Below are 10,256 nucleotides of genomic sequence, written 5' to 3'. Positions count from 1 at the left end.
AATGGGTCCCCTTGGTGCTGGAGCTTCAGTTGATTGTGACCCACTGGACATGAGTACTGGGATTCTAACCATAACAGCCAACACTCTTAGCCGCTGAGCCATCTCTCCCATCCTCGACATACTTTCTACCTAGAGTTGTTTAGTTTGCTCAAACTTAGAGTTGTATAAATTTGAGACTGGGGTAGGCTGAAAGCACCCCCCTCGTGAGGCCTCGTTTGCTAAAGAAGAGGGGGGCTTTCAAAGATATTTAGAAAGAAAGGAACTGGTGCTATTTCGCATTAAGCATTTTCTAAAAGCTTAAATACATTTTTAATAAATTACATCCACAGTAAAATCAAAAGGTTGGAATAAAAGAGCATTAACCCAGGACTGAAAGAACAGTCCATGATTGTAACTCTATCCACTATGTTAACAGGCTAAGAAGAAAACTCACATGATTGTTTACATGGATACTCCCAAAGAGGTGGTTGATAAAATTTGACATTCATTTATGACTTGTAAATCTATTCTAGGTACAGAAGGGGGATTTCTTAATTTAATAGATTTGCCTGTAGCAAACCCAACAGTGAAACTTGAGCTGTGTCCCCAAGACTGTCATGAAGAAAGCAAGCAAGAGGTCACCTCCTCCTACAGCTCAGCCTAGAAGATGCCAGGAAAAGCCAGCAGGAATCCCTTACCCACCAGTCAATCTGTGGTTTCAGGATTTCCTGCTTTCAACTGCAGCCTGAAATCATCCATAAAAATTATCCATAAATAAACAATTTATCAGTTTTATATTGACACCATCCTACGAAGCAGGATGAAATGTCTCACTGCCTGAACACGAATCACCCCTCTAAGTCCTTGCTGTATACACTGCCCTCCCGTTAGCTATCTCTGGGTCCAGGTAGACTGTTGGTATTCAAGTAGCCATTATTCTACTTTAATAATGACACCTGAACTTAAAAGTCATGACGCTGGCAATTTTTTAAACAGAATGTTAACCATATGATTCTCAAAGTTCTCCAAAGGCTGTGTTCCCCCAGCCTCTGGCAATGCTGGAGCCCAGTGGAAGGAAGAGAGGTAGATGAGGGCTGACCTTAAAGGGGATATTGGGGCTCAGCCCCTCCTTTCTTTTGTTGCTTCCTGGCTCCCATGAGTGAACAGCATTCTCTGCCTCAGGCTCCTTCCACAAAGCACATCCAGTTGAACTACAGGCAGAGCTATGGACAGAGATGGGGTACCGAGTAGAACCTGTGAGCCAAACCAAAGGTTTCCTCCTTTTTATTGTTTGCTTCAGGTATGTTGTGCCAGCATGGAGTGCAGACTCACACTCGCGTGTGGCTGTAACTGTCCTGATTCTGAGAAACCTCTGTTCATCTTCTCCTGCCTGGTTTGTCAACCACAATGTCACACTTTTGCACACAGAGAACAGAACTATGCTCAGTGTTAGGCATCAGCCCAGGACTTAGAATGCAGCCCCCATGGCCTAGGGGTGTGGCTACAAAGAGGACCCTCATCCCTCCGAATGGAGGCAGCCTGGTGACCTGACATCATACCCTGAACATCATACCCTGTCTTCAGACTGCTAGAAGACTCTTCAGAAAGAGGAAATGGTAACAAACTGTCAGTGTTTGATACAAAGTCTAGCACAAGTCAGGATGCAGCCCCAGAGCAAACACAAGTACTGCAGTAAGAGATCTATCCCCAACAAAGGTCCGACCCAACACAGACAAAAACAAGTAGAGAAACATAGAGGACTCTTGGACCAAGGATTAGTTCTCCCCCTGAGGAGTCTGTAATTCACTGCAAACAAGATGTGATACTGTCTGCTGGCCCAATGCCCAAAACCCTGCTCTAGGTTCCACAGCACAGAAGGGGAGGTTGATAGATCTGAGGAGCTGCTGGAAGCTGTGAGCCAAAAGGTGATCTCATGGGGCTAGAGCGATGGATCAGCAGTTAGGAGCACTAGCTGTTCTTCTAGAAGACAAGGGTTCAATTCCCAGAACCCTCACAACAGCTCAACTGTCAACTCCAAGATCTGGCACCCTCCCACAGACATACATGCGGGTAAAACACCAATGCATATGAAATATAAATTATTTAATCAATCGATAAATAAAAAGGTGGTCTCATTCTGATATGGGTGTGAGTGTCTGTAGTGCACAGGCATGCATGCATTGTGTTCATACATGTGTATGTGCACATGTCTAAGTATTTATATCTATATATTAGAGTGTATATGTGTATGTGCATGCATATGTGAGGCATGTGTATATATGCCTTACATGTGTATGCATACATGTTCCCATGTGCCCATATATTTTCTATGCGTGTGTTTGTGTGTGTATGTATGTACATGTGTGATGCATGTGTCTGTACGTGTAAGTAAATGTGTATGTGAATGTATCCATACATTGTGTCTATGCATATGTTCACCTATGTGTGCAGTTTATACAATGTTATGTGTGTTTATATATGTGTGTGTACATGTATATGTGTTATGTGTATTGCATGGGGGAAGAAGAAGAGGGCCATTTGAAGAGAGGAGCAGTCAGTCTGTGAGTATTTGGGAGAATGCTGTTTAGCGAGCTCCTTTCTCTTGGGGTTGCTGTCAGTCACCTCTAAGAGGTAGGAATGAAGCCACTGAGCCAGTCCAGGCAGAACAAGACTCTTGACCAAGAAGGTTGCTAGAGGACAGGCTGGTCCCAACACTCCCGTGTCTCCTGCAGTCACAGCTGAGGGAACAGAGACTATAGTAGAAGATGACAGTTAGTGTAAACCTCGGCTTTTCAGAGGCTCAGGTCACCAGATGCTCTGTAACGTATCACCCAAGACCCGGAGCCTTAAATGAGCAGTTTTCGAAATATGTAGTCGCACCTCAGAGCCCAGGCATGCATCTGGCATCTTCAAAGCCTGGGTCCCATCCCCAGCACACAGGCCTGTCAACCCATCAGTAAATACTAACAATTACCCTAGCCCCTGTGGTTGTGTGGGGCCAAGCTTGAGGGGGCTTTCACCAGGACCCCTCATACAAACACATTTGGAAGATGGTGGGAGTCACAAGTGGCATCTATAGCTGCAGCTTTGCTCTCCATAGTACCTACACATGGTCTCCTTGGGAGGACCATTTTCCCCATCAGAGAGGCTCTGATTGAGGCCAGCATGGAGCCCAGAACACAGAAAACACTAAGTTCCATGTGTCCTAGCAGAAGTGTTACCCTGTAAGTCAAGTAGACCAAAAAAGGTGGGTGACAGGTGAGACTGGCCCAGCATCAGCTGCCCAGCATCAGCCTCTGGGTGCAAAGCAGCAGAAACAAGGCCTTCTCAGCTCCTCTGCCCTCTGCAGCTCCAGGCTCCCTGGTGCTGCCTTTTCCCCTACCGAGTGCATGTTTCTGTGGAAGTACAAGCAATCTTGAGCGATGCTCCCTGAACAGCCATGTGCATTGGCAAGCATGTAACCATGGCAGGTGATCCAGCTCTGGACTGGCATCCTAGTCCTCAACACTGGGCGCAGGTGGACCCCAGCCTCTCTGGTTTCACATTCGGTAAGGTGACCACCAGTTCCCACACATGTCATGCCGTGATGACATCAGTGGTCTCCAGAGTCCAAGTCAAGGGGTCCGATCTTGAGACTTTCCAAATACCACAAGCAGACTCAAGCTTTTTCCTTCATAAAGTTTAGCCTGAATCTGGTATCTTGTTATAGTGATGAAAAAATGGGCTAACGAGTGTCAAAAACATAGTAAAAACTATTTTTCTTTCTTTCTTTTTCCAGGTTCCCTCTGTGTAGTCCTTTCTAACCTGGAATTCCACTATGTAGACCAGGCTTGCCTGGAACTTACAGAGATCCACCAGCCTCAGCCTCCTGAGTGCTAGGGTTAAATGTGTGTGCCACCATACCTGGTGTGGTGGTTTGAAAGAAAATGACCCTCCAAAGAGAGTGGTACTCCTGGGAGGTGTGGCCTTGCGGAGTAGGTTTGATCTTGTTGGAGGAAGCATGTCACTGTGGAGGCAGGCTTTGAGGTCTTGTATATGCTCAAGGAACCATGCATATGTCTCAGACCACTTCCTGTTGTCTGCAAGATGTAGGAGCCTCATCTACTTCCCCAGCAGCACGCCTGCCTGCACACTGCCATGTCCCACCAGGATGATAACGAACTGAACCTCTGAACTGTAAGCTGCCAGCTCAGTTAAAGCCAGGTAAGAAGGAAGAGAAGACCTGACTCCACTGAGCTGTCCTCTGACCACCACATATGTGTCACCAGCACCCACACCCCCACAAATGGCATGCATATGCACAACAACAAATAAATTTATTACAAATAAATAGACCCCAATATAACACAGATAAATGAGACAGTTTAAATAAAAGACAGACCATCTTCAAAAGGTTCAAAACAGAAAGGAATCTAGCAGTCCGGGTTCCAGAGACATGAAAACAAAATAAACGGGGGAGGGCGAGGTGTTTGCAAATCAGGAACAAAAGTAAAACCCAACAACTTCAACATCAGAAGGGAAAAGATGAGATTCAAAGCGAATCTGTTGTAAGGGACAAAAGTGAGTCATTTTAGTTGCAAAACAATGGATGGAGCATCCGTCTTGTTAATAGGGAGCCTAAGTTCCCAAGCAGAGCTGTGGGATGCCAGCAGCTGAGGAACTGGGGAGGAAAATGGGGAACTCAGAGGGCGTGCTGAAGATTGTAGCGGCTGCAAGAGCTGAAGCTCCCACCGCAAGCAGAAGCACCCTCTGCGGTATTCATATTCATGAAAATGTCCATCCAACAGGCTCGGGAATGTCTTCCCTGAGCTCACATGAGACTTTCACAAGACCAGCCATGTGTGAAAGAGCAGGGGGAGTCTGCCCAAATCAAACACAGAGTCAGCAGGGCAGAAACCTACGTCCACCTCACAGGGCAGAGTCAGGTCCAGGAGGAGCACAGGGCTCTTCAAGCATCCTCCGAGGTCTGGAAGAGATGGAAAGTCACATCAGTAAAGACAGAGCATAAAGAGGAAAATAAGCACGTGTGGAAATGGATGAACGGACTCAAACTAAACTGCTATTACCATCGCCAGGAAAGTCGGGTGAACAGATGCATTCCGAGCAAAAAGTAAAACTGCAGCGATATAAATCAGGAACCTGAATATTATCAGTAACCATTAAAGGAAGTTTAGAGAGTGGCCAAGGCTTGTTTCCCAGATACTTTATGAGTGAGTTCAACCAAATTCTCAGGAAAAGGTCTAGATAACAGGTTACATTGCTCCAGAAACTAAGAGATGAAGCCACTGAGGGCGGGTGTGTGTATGAAGCTAGAATAATGTTAAAAAGGTCCCTGTGTCACACTGCTTGTGAATAAAGAGGCAGAGAAGAATGCTTGGGGGCTGACAAAGGAAGTCCCCATTTTCCACGGGACTGGAATCTGAGGTGCCTAGGAGACAGATCGCTAGGTGAGTATATGGGGACACATCCAGAGGGGATTAAAAGGTCCACCTGATGAAGAGCAACAGCATCCAATAGGCTGGCGTCTCAGAATGAATAAGAAGGAAAAATGGAGGAAGCCAGCTGAAGGCCAACATTTGTGTCTTCCTGCTCCCTGGCTGCAGCTGCGACGTGGCCAGCTGACTCACGCTCCCACCGCCATGGTTTCCTTTCCACCATGGCCCATACGGCTAAACAATGAGCCAAAGAAACCCTCTCTTGCTTAAGTTGCTTTTGTCAGGTGTTTTTAAATTTTTCTTACTTTTATGTGTGTGGGTGTTTGTATGTGTGTCTATACAGCATGGGTAAGCTTAGAATTACAGAGATAATGAGCCTCCATGTGGGCGTTAAGAATCAAACCCAGGTGCTACCGGTGCTCTTAACGGTTGAGCCATCTCTTTCTGTTATACTTATTTAATTGTGTGCACGTGTTTGTGCATGTGCCATGGAGGTCAGGGGACAACGGGAAGGAATGGGTTCTCTCCCTCTACCGTATGGGTTCTAAGGACTGAACTGATTGATATCTTCAGGCTTTGTGATGTGCCTTTACCCACTGAGCATCCCACCGGCTAATTGTCAAGTTTCTTGTCACAACCAAGAGAAAACTAGTCAAATAGGAATCACCTCCACAGTGTGGCGAAACCTCACATCTCACGATTCGATTATGTGAAAGTTACAGCAGACTGATGTGTGGTAGATGGAACCAGCGGGGAAAGTCACCTTCTGAGGGAGCTAAAGGGCTGGAGGTTCCTGGGCCTGGATGCCTCCTACAGGGCATGCATCTGTCTCATCCCAAATCTCCTGTACACAAGTAACACACCTCTTTTGGCTTTGGTTTTGGTTTTTGTTTTTCAAGACAGGGTTTCTCTATAGCTTTTGGAGCCTGTCCTGGAACTTGCTCTTGTAGACCAGGCTGGCCTCGAACTCAGAGATCCACCTGCCTCTGCCTCCTCAGTGCTGGGATTAAAGGCATGCGCCACCACCACCCAACTAAGTAACACACCTCTTAACTCCCTGTACAGTTGATAAGAAATAAAAAGAAATGAAAGAGTTAATAAGAAACTTACCCCCCAAATATCTACCAATGAGAAGAATTCCGGGTATGCCATTTACTAACGTTCAACACGGTAGAAGAGACTGTCTTCACTGTGTGTCCAAACCTCAGTCCTTTCCCTCCTCTGTCAGACACACTGTGTGCATCAGTGAGGAATGCTTGTCCATGCATATCTGCTCAACACAAGCCCAGAGACAGGATGGGGAAACAGGGCCAGAGTTGGGCTGGGAATTCATGCTAGGATGCTTGCCCACCGCCCAGCCCTGGGTTCCATCACCAGCACAGGAAAATATAGGTATATAGATTTAGGTATAATAGGGCAAAGGAAACAGGCTTATTACATGGAGCAAAATAAAGCTAAGCCCTTACCTTTGGCCTGGCACCGAGGGGAACTTCATGCCTGAGTACATGACCATTTCCTGAAGTGACCAAGCCCATGAAAGATCAAGGGGCCAGTGAGATACTTCAGTGAGTTTACTAGTCAGGGTTTCCTAAAAGAATAAAGCAGCAGGATGAATATATATGGAAAGGGGATTATTAGATCGCCTTACATCTTAATATTAGAGTGGACTGACAATGGCTGTCTCATACTGAAGAGACCAAGAACCCAGTAGGTGCTCAGTCTGTCAAGCACCTTGGCAGTCCCTATCTGGTGCCAAAGGCCTGGAGGGCTCCTGGCGGGGGGGGGGGGGGGTACTGGGTTTTGATCTATGTGCTGTTCAGTTTTTTTCTTGTTGTTTTGTTTTGTTTTTTATCTATTTGACAAAGGCTAAGGGTCATCTGGGAAAAGGAAGTCTCAATTGAGGAAATGCCTCCATCAGACTGACCTGTGGGCAAATGTGTTCAGCATTTTCTTGATTAGTGATTGATGCGGGAGGGCCCATAGGCTGGAGGTGGTACCACCCCTGGGCAGATGGTCCCGAATGGTAAAAGAAAATAGACTGAACATGGCATGGTGGCTCATGCCTTTAATCCCAGCACTCGGGAAGCAGAGGCAGCGGATCTCTGTGAGTTTGAGGCCAGCCTGGTCTACATAGTGAGTTCCAGGACAGCCAGAGCTATACGATGAGACCTTGTCTCAAAGAAAAAAGAAAGTTAACTGAGTAAGCCATGAGGAGCAAGCCAGTAGCAGCACCCCTCCACGGCCGGTGCCTCAGTTCCTGCCTCCAGGTTCTCCCCTTACTTGATTTTCTGCTCTGACTTCCCTTTATGACGGGCTATGAGCTGTAAGATGAAATAACCCTTTTGGTCGTGTTTGATTATGGTGTTTTGTTACTCTCTCAGCAACAGAGAGAGAGTAAGCTAAGACAATCTACATTGGAAGCCTGAAGAAGCCAGTTTTAATATCAGCAGAGGAATCAGCTGTGGCAGCAACAGTGCAGATGAATGAGAGAGAGAGAGAGAGAGAGAGAGAGAGAGAGAGAGAGAGAGAGGAAGTCAAGCCAGGGGAAAAGCAGACAGATTTCCTTCTTCCATATCTTTAAAATTTTTTAAATTAATGCATTTATTTTGTGTGTATTTGTGTGTGTGTGTGTGTGTGTGTGTGTGTGTGTGTACACCACAGGCTTGCAGTGCCATAGGAGACCAGAAGAGGGTATCAGACCCCTGGAACTGTAGTTATAGATGGTTGTGAGCCACCATGTGGATGCTGGAAACCAAACCCAGGTCCTCTGCAGAACAGCCAGAGCTCTTAACCTCTGAGCCATCTTTCCAGCCTCTTCCACATCATTTGATTTGGATCCAAACCATACGGCCCCACCCACATTCCAGTTGGGTCTTCCTATGTCAGCAAAGGCAATCAAGACAATCAATCCCCCTGGCCCATAGATCAACCTGGTCTAGATGACTCCTCACTGGGGCTCTCTTCTCAGAGTGTGTCAAGTTGGCAATCAAAGTTGACCATCACAGCAAGTAAATGTGTTTGTCACCAAGTCTAAAGACCTGCGTTTGATCTAGGACCCACATGGTGGTAAGGGGAGAACTGACTCCCACAAACTGTCCTCTGTCCTTCACACATGTGCTATCACACACACGTGTAACTAAATGTGTTTTCTTTTAAAGGGAAAGATCAAATCGGCCATGAAGGATGTTTATTTGTGACCTCAGGGTAGGGGTCTTCACAACACAGAAAGGCAGGAAGTGTTGAATGGGAGGTAGATGGATCAGACATCTCAAAATGAAGATCTGTCTCATAAATGGTGGCCTGTGCTCCTGGTCCTAGCCACTCAGCCACTGAGGGGGGACGTGGGAGGATCTCTTGATCGCAGGGGAGCCCAACCTGGTTAACAACGTGAAACCCTATTTCAAAAAAAAAAAAAAAAGTTAGCCAGGCGGTGGTGGCACACGCCTTTAATCCCAGCACTCGGGAGACAGAGGCAGGCGGATCTCTGTGGGTTCAAGGCCAGCCTGGTCTAGAAGAGCTAGTTCCAGGACAGAAACCAAAAAAGCTACGGAGAAACCCTGTCTCGAAAATCAAAAAAAAAAAAAAAAAAAAAAAAAAGTTTTCTTAGTAACTAAAAACCATGCTTAGCCAAGCAGCACAGGCCAGATGGCCAGACGGGAGGAGCTAACTTCAGCAAACTGACCCCAAAGCAATCTCTTGAGAAGAGAAGGGGTGGAGTGAGGTCACCATGACAAAGCAAAGCCTGGAGAGTACTTGAGAGACAGTAGCTGTCAGGAAACCACGTGTAAATGCCCACCACCGCAATGATAGATAGATAGATAGATAGATAGATAGATAGATAGATAGATGACAGACAGACAGATACCCCCTCCCCTCGGAACAGGCAGAGATAAAGGAGCTGAAGCCCTGTCTTCAGTGGGATTGACAACTGGTGCTGTGTTTCCCAGTCCACAAGCTGAAACCCACAGGAAGGAAAGAGAAACTCGCACAAAACATCTTCCATCTGAAGACTCTGAAGCTGCTTGGAGCCACATGACTGACTGTGAACCGCCATCTGAACCAACCTTAAAACACTGGATGACTGAGATGAACTCTATTGCACTTGACGCAAAACCAGACTGAGTATCTTATAAAGATAAAAAGCTACCCAAAAAGCTATCGAGACAATGAGCACGTGCCCAGACTGTGGGCATGAGGAGGGAGAAAATAAATATAAAAGAAGAAAATGCTTAGTAAGAATTATAACAGCCACGATGTGGAGAGAGATCATAAGCTCAACACTCGCCTCTGGGGCCCTGTAAATAAATAATCAACTCGGTGTGAGTCCCTGGTGTCCAATAAGTAAACAGCATCATTAATGAGTTAATTCAGTGTAAGAGCAATCTGCCTCCAGGGGACCTCACTGAAGACCTGCACACACGGCCCCTTCCACTTATGTGGGGTACAAAATAACCCGGATTTAGAGTGATGGTAAGAATGACAGCAAACAGCCCCCAAAACATACAGTTTGGGGGACTCACAGGAGCCTTGAACATGTGCACGCTGGCCATCAGCTTCACAGGGTGCACAGCAGTGAACTCTGCTAGCGAGCTCAGAGGGAGAGAACTGGCCTGGCACACATGAGACCCTAGGCTCCATCCCCAGCAACGTCAACCAACTAACCAGTCAACCAGTATAGTAAAGTTGGCACAAACTGAGAAAATCCAGAGCAGGAAAGGCCCCTTCCCTTTTTGGTGACAAAAAATGAAAATTTCAAAGTCAGGCCAACGTTGTGCTGACAAGTAACTTCAGCACTTGGCAGGCAGAGGTGAGAGAAGCGCAAGGCCAGCCTGGACTACATAA

The 10,256-nt window shown here is 46.5% G+C and overlaps 1 long non-coding RNA gene across 1 annotated transcript; it reads right to left on the bottom strand.

The window, feature by feature from the left end:
• Positions 1–4,326: 4,326 nt before the first annotated feature.
• LOC121465849 lies at positions 4,327–7,009 on the bottom strand. Its single transcript, XR_005976685.1, has 3 exons — positions 6,881–7,009; positions 6,525–6,684; positions 4,327–4,945 (listed from the first exon to the last, which is right to left on the bottom strand). It is a non-coding gene; the product is annotated as an uncharacterized LOC121465849 (long non-coding RNA).
• Between the last annotated feature and the right edge of the window lie 3,247 nt (positions 7,010–10,256).

Source organism: Microtus oregoni, unplaced genomic scaffold (assembly GCF_018167655.1).
Source record: "Microtus oregoni isolate MIOR12 unplaced genomic scaffold, Mior012 000002F_ref0000024, whole genome shotgun sequence".
NCBI classification, from domain to species: Eukaryota; Metazoa; Chordata; class Mammalia; order Rodentia; family Cricetidae; genus Microtus; species Microtus oregoni.
This window is presented reverse-complemented; position numbering and strand designations above follow the sequence as displayed.